The sequence below is a fragment of the Echinops telfairi genome, unplaced genomic scaffold, assembly GCF_000313985.2.
Source record: "Echinops telfairi isolate 266 unplaced genomic scaffold, ASM31398v2 ScPeMD7_70;HRSCAF=299, whole genome shotgun sequence".
In the NCBI taxonomy this organism is placed as follows: Eukaryota; Metazoa; Chordata; class Mammalia; order Afrosoricida; family Tenrecidae; genus Echinops; species Echinops telfairi.
In genome coordinates, this window is record NW_022103968.1 from 4,308,589 (window position 1) to 4,314,588 (window position 6,000).

The 6,000-nt window shown below is 52.7% G+C and overlaps 1 protein-coding gene across 1 annotated transcript in view; it reads right to left on the minus strand.

Annotated features, from left to right (window-relative positions):
• DOCK1 (dedicator of cytokinesis 1) overlaps nucleotides 1–6,000 on the minus strand; it is a 408,265-nt gene that overhangs the window by 175,058 nt on the left and 227,207 nt on the right. The window lies entirely within an intron of this gene.

Consider the following 6,000-nt stretch of genomic DNA (forward strand, 5'->3'; position numbering starts at 1 on the left):
CAGTACACTCTGACACGCTGCACCTGGGATGCCTGAGCCCTGGTGGGGTCCTGCAGGAATGTCAAGGTCAAAAGACCACTGCTTGGGGGCAGCAAGTGCAGCCAGCGCAGCCAGGAAATCAAACCAAGCCTCGCCTTGGTGGCGCAGCGGTTACCATTGGGCTGCAGCTCAAAAACCACCAGCCACTCCATGAAAGAAAGATGAGGCTTTCTACTCCCCTACGGCGTCACCGTCTTGGAAAGCCAGGGGTAATTTTACCCCGTCCTGTAACGTCACTATGCATTGGCATTGACTGGACGGCAGTGAGTTGTTTCTATTTTTGCAGTGGGCAGATCTGCTGCCAACGGCCTCCGTGACGTGTTAAAGAGCAAAGGGGTCCCTTTGAGCACAAAGGCATGTCTGACCCGAGAAGCCATAATGAATGTTGCAAATGGCCTCGCCTGCCTTTGAAGGTTGGGGTGGGGGGTGAGAAGAAGCTCAGAAGAGCTGGCCCATCTGAGCTGGTGTGTTGGCAAAGGGTGCTGATGATACCTGGAACTGCCAAGGGCATGGACAAATCTCTCTTAGAAGAAATACTACCAGAACGCTCCTTAGCAGCGAGGATGGCAAGACGTCCACTTCCTGCGCTGGACCTGCCATCAGGAAAGCCCACCCACACGTTTGGAAGTGTGGAGGGCTAGCCAAATGAGGGAGACCTTCCACGAGAGGAGTGGACACGAGCCACGACAGCGGACTCCAAATACCTACTGTCTTGAAGGCAGTGTGAGACTGGGCAACGTGACCATCTGCTATGGTGGCATAGTAGGCTATGAGTCTGGCTGCTAGCCCAGAGGTCAGCAGTTCAAATTCACCAGCCACCACGCCGAAGAAAGATGAGACTTTCTACTTCTATAAAGAGGAGCAGTGGAAACGAGGACACCCTTCAAAGAGATGAACGGCGCCATGGCTCCAACAGTGGGCTCAGGCGCAGGGGCAGTGGTCCAGAGGCCGCAGCGCTGTGTAGTGTCTCCTTCTGTTATGCGTAGGGTCGCTAGCGACCAGAACTGACTCCATAGCACCTGCCACCCACCACCACAACAAAGGGTGACAGTCTTGGAAACCCACGGGGGCAGTCCTACCTGGCCCCTAAGGTCGCTATGAGTCACCACGGATTCGACAGCAGGGAGTGTGGTTTGGGTTATACGTGGGGTTGACCCAGGGATGACGTAAGGGCAAGGAATACCGTCTTTCTCTCTCTCTCTCTCTCTCTCTCTCACACACACACACACCTGTTAGGATTGACAGGTAAAAGCCAGCATGCTCAACTACAGAGCCCCACCCTGGAGTGTGGGCACCAACAGTGAGCTGGGGCTGGCTGGGAGGAGGCTTGGCAAAGGAAGCAGAAGAAGGGATGGAGCAGTGACCCCGGGTACAACTGGTAGCCTGGCCAAGGCACCCAGAGAGAGGAGGTGGAGAGCCAGCAGGGCACACCAGCCAGGTGCCCGCGCGGTGCCTGCTCCTCAGCTGCCTGGAGAAGACTGTTCACTGTGTTTCACCGATGTGTTGCTGTCACATAGCAAATGCATGTGTACACCTACACGTATAACCCTGAAATATAGTTCTGGATGAGGAAAGGCGGAAGAATCACACAGACCCGGTCAAGTCCACCCAAACGATGTTGATCTTGAGGGTGGGAGCCAAAGAGAGAATGGAGGATGCTCCCTGCCTGAGGAGGAAACTGTCTTAAGGAGACATGGGCCCAGTAGTTCCCCTCTCAGTATGTAACCTGGAGAAACGCTCACACAGGTGTGCCAGGGCTTGGCTAGGTGGTGGTCCCAACAGCATTGTTCTAATTGCAACCACGCAGACACACAAGCCTGGAAAACCAGGTCTGGGTGCCCTCCTGCCCCTGGAACACCAGGAATAAAGCTCAGGAACAGGCCACGGCAGCCACAGCCACCAACAGGGACAGCTCTCAAAACGCTACTGCCGAACCCAAGAAGCACGCCGTAGAAAAAGAGGAGTTGCATGACTTCATGTAAACCAAGGCCCCAAGCAGTCACAACTTAAAAGTGCGAGGGGATTTCTAAATGTACCCTCACAAGGCTCCAAGGAAGAGTGACAGTGGCTAACCAACACGTTGGCTTAGAGTGCTCAGAAAGAAGACAGAGCACGTAGCTGCAGGGAGCAAGGCCCTCGAGGGTGGCACGCAGGCCAGACCCAGGCGCGATTCCTTGTACACAGTGCAGACGTACTGGCCTCAGTCCCCCATATACCGATCCATGTCGGAGAGAAACGGAGAGAAGAAGAAGGCAATGATGCAGATGAGATTTGATCAGGTGGAACGAGGCCGGACCCTCCCCAGTGGGACAGACAGGTTGAGTATCTTGAATGTGCCCATGGAGGGTCTGATTGATTTCTCACGGAATCATCTCATGCCTGCTTGATAGAATTTATATCACTTGGAAAAGCCCTTTGGGATACCCCCAGGGAGGACAGGAGGCTTCCCACCCCGTCTGAAAATAACACCGGTGAGCTCTGGACAAGCGGCACGGTAATAAAGCCAAGCGTCCTTTTCTTTCTGTGGCTGCTGGTCCACTGGGGACTTACGATGCTGCTTTACACAGCTACCTGTCAGGGTGCCGTTAGGGACCCCTGAGTCATTTTCAGTTCACAGCCCCCCTCCTAGCCAGACTGCAGCACCTTCCACTCCTGCGCCATCCTACAGTTGTTAGGTGTGAGCCCGTTACTGCGGCCACTGTGTCTACCCATCTTGCCGCAGGCCTTCCTCTCTGTCACCGACGCTCTGCTTGACCAAACACAATGTCCTCCTCCAGGGACTGGGCGCTCCTGACAACATGGCCAAAGCAGATGAGACGAAGTCTCGGATCCCAGCCCCTCAGGAGCATTCTGGCTGTACTTTTTCCAAGACACACTTGTTTGTTCTTTTGGCAGCCCACGGTACTTTCAATATTTTTCGCCAGCAACTGCCAGGTGGGTGCCTTAAAACGCTCTTTCGACCATAAACGGCAGGCATGAATATATTTGCAGTCAAGATAATTGGACCTAATAAACTTGTTCTGAAAAATTAGCAGAGAAGTCATGGCCCTCAGCTTGTAAGAACTGGAGAGGAATGCTTAACGAATGTTCCAGTTGAAGAAAACAAAATACTGAGATGTATGCCTGTGCCCCATAGGGGTTGTCCATCTTCTCTCGTGCAATGAAAATGGGGGGGCGGGGGGAGCAATTTGCAGCCTAATGTGAACATATGAATCCTACTTTGCAAAAACAAGGAAAACCAAGCAGAGACCTCTCTCTTTCCCTCCCAGCAATATTCTGAGCTTCTTGAAGACAGACATACACACACATCCATAAAGCCTCCAGAAGTCCGCCTGAGCCGAAGAGAGGAACGTAAAGACACGCACTCGCCTGACGACATGCATACTGGAAGGAAATGATGGGGAGGGGGGGGATTGACTGTGATTTTTTACATTTTTTGCCTGCATTGCTTTTGCACATCGTAAGAAACACATATTCCTGTGACAAAGGTAGGGAAGGAGAGACAGCCCGTGTGTTTCCGCATGATTTTGTTTGGCATGAAAACACAGTCCCCTAAAGGTGCCACGAAGAAGGTGGGAACCCAGACGGACGCTGGTGTTGTGAGGCGCCTTCCGTCGGTTCGACTCATGAAAGAATGACACACTGCCCCGTGCTCACACTTAGGTTTGCACACTGCCCCGTGCTCACGCTTGTTCTTCGGTTTGCACACTGCCCCGTGCTCACACTTAGGTTTGCACACTGCCCCGTGCTCACACTTGTTCTTAGGTTCGCACACTGCCCCGTGCTCACACTTGTTCTTAGGTTCGCACACTGCCCGGGCCCACACTTGTTCTTAGGTTTGCACACTGCCCCGTGCTCACACTTGTTCTTAGGTTCGCACACTGCCCCGTGCTCACACTTAGGTTTGCACACTGCCCCGCGCTCACGCTTGTTCTTAGGTTCGCACACTGCCCCGTGCTCACACTTGTTCTTAGGTTTGCACACTGCCCCGTGCTCACACTTGTTCTTAGGTTCGCACACTGACCCGTGCTCACACTTGTTCTTAGGTTTGCACACTGCCCCGTGCTCACACTTGTTCTTAGGTCCGCACACTGACCCGTGCTCACACTTGTTCTTAGATTTGCACACTGCCCCGTGCTCACACTTGTTCTTAGGTTTGGGCCCATCGATGCAGCCGTGGTTGTGTCAATCCCTCTAGTCGGAGGTCTCCCTCTTTGCCACGCCCCTCCACTTTCCCAAGGATGATGCCCTTCTCGAAGGACGGGCCTCTCCTGACAACAGGTCCAAAGTATGGGAGGCAAAATCATGCCATCCTCGCCTCTAAGGCGCGTGCTGCCCGTGCTTCCTGCGAGACAGGAAGTAAGACACAGGAACTCCGCATGAAAGTAAAAATGGCATGCGCTGTCCTTTTCGTCTGGTCTTATCAAGACGAATAACTGCACCGAAGTGGTAACTACCCCACCAAGAGCTGCCCAGTCCTCCACAGGGACGCCCCACCCTGGGGCCACAGTCATCAGTCTGGAGCATGGATGCATCCAGAGACAGCATATCCAAAGCGCTCCTCAACACAAGCAGGGTTTCCGGACTCTGCACCTGGGAGATTTGCTCCTGGAAAGGCTGGGGGCGGAGCCGACAGGTAAGCCCAACAGCGCTGTGCTCCGGGGAAGGACTGTCCGACTGAGAGCAAGTGAGGGCAGGGCCCAAGGCGGCGGGGACTCTGGCCTTCCGCCTCTGGATGGAGAGAGACCCACTTTGCGGCACTCTGCAGAGGGTCACTATGGATTGGAAACAACTCCATGACATCCGTCGCCACACTTGGATGTCTACCATCCCCAACATAGGCCTTTAGGTACACATAGTACAAAGCGCTTGTGAGGATGGAGTCCACCCCTCCGGAAAGGCTGCCTGCACGGTGGTCTGGGGTAGCATCCAGAGTCACTTTGGACCTGCAGAGACCTTATAAGCCAGAGGTGAATGACTCCTGAGGGTTTACGAGTCTCTACATCCTCTATTTTTATATATAAACAGTTTTATTGAGACATAATCCGAATATCATACAATTCAATAGTTCAGTCCTATCAAGAAGTGTTGCATAGCCATTACCACAATCAATTTTCAAATACTTTCTTGTACTCCTTGTTATCAGCTCATCATGTCCCCCTACCTCCTCTGTCACCCCCTCCCCCCACACCCCAGGAGCCACCAATCCAGGGATTGTCCCTATAGATTCACTCATCATGCATCTCATATACTGGAAAACATGACACTAGACAGAGCAAAGTGTCCAAAGAGTGAACAACAATAACCGAGTAAGGAAAATTCCCGGTTGGAAAGAAAACAGAAAAGATCAGCAACTAGAACAACGTTAAAACGAGTCAGGAGGGGCATTAAATGATAAGGTGCTGGGTTTTGACGTAGCTATATGGAGCTCTGGCTGTGTAGTGGTTACACGTGGGACTGCGAGCCACATGGTCAGCAGTTCGAAACCACCAGCAGCTCCACAGGAGAAAGACTGGACTTTCTACTCCTGTAAACAGTTAGGGTCTTGGAAACCCACAGGGGGGGGGGCCATGAGTCAGCCCTGAGGACAATCAGAAACATCATGGGGGGTCGTGTGTGCAGAGCCCCGAGACAGTCATGGGTTGAGGTTCAACAATTCTCCTACTTGGGGTCTCTGCTGAGACCCTAAGCATACATACATTGACGGTGGATTTTTCTCTTCTTTTAGTTAAATGAGATCAAATTATTTTTTTAATGGTCAAGACCAAAGCCAGTTATGAATGAACTTGCTCATGGATGTGGAGTGTCCAAAGCATGGGGAAAGAGGAAAACCACTTTGACTCCCAAGAGGAAGCTTGGTTGTGCTTGAGGCTCTGTGTGGCTAAAGATGGGACACCTTCCCAAGGGCGGCCTCACCGTGCAGTGTAGGCTGACTCGCAGGGGACTAGCTGTGCCCACAAG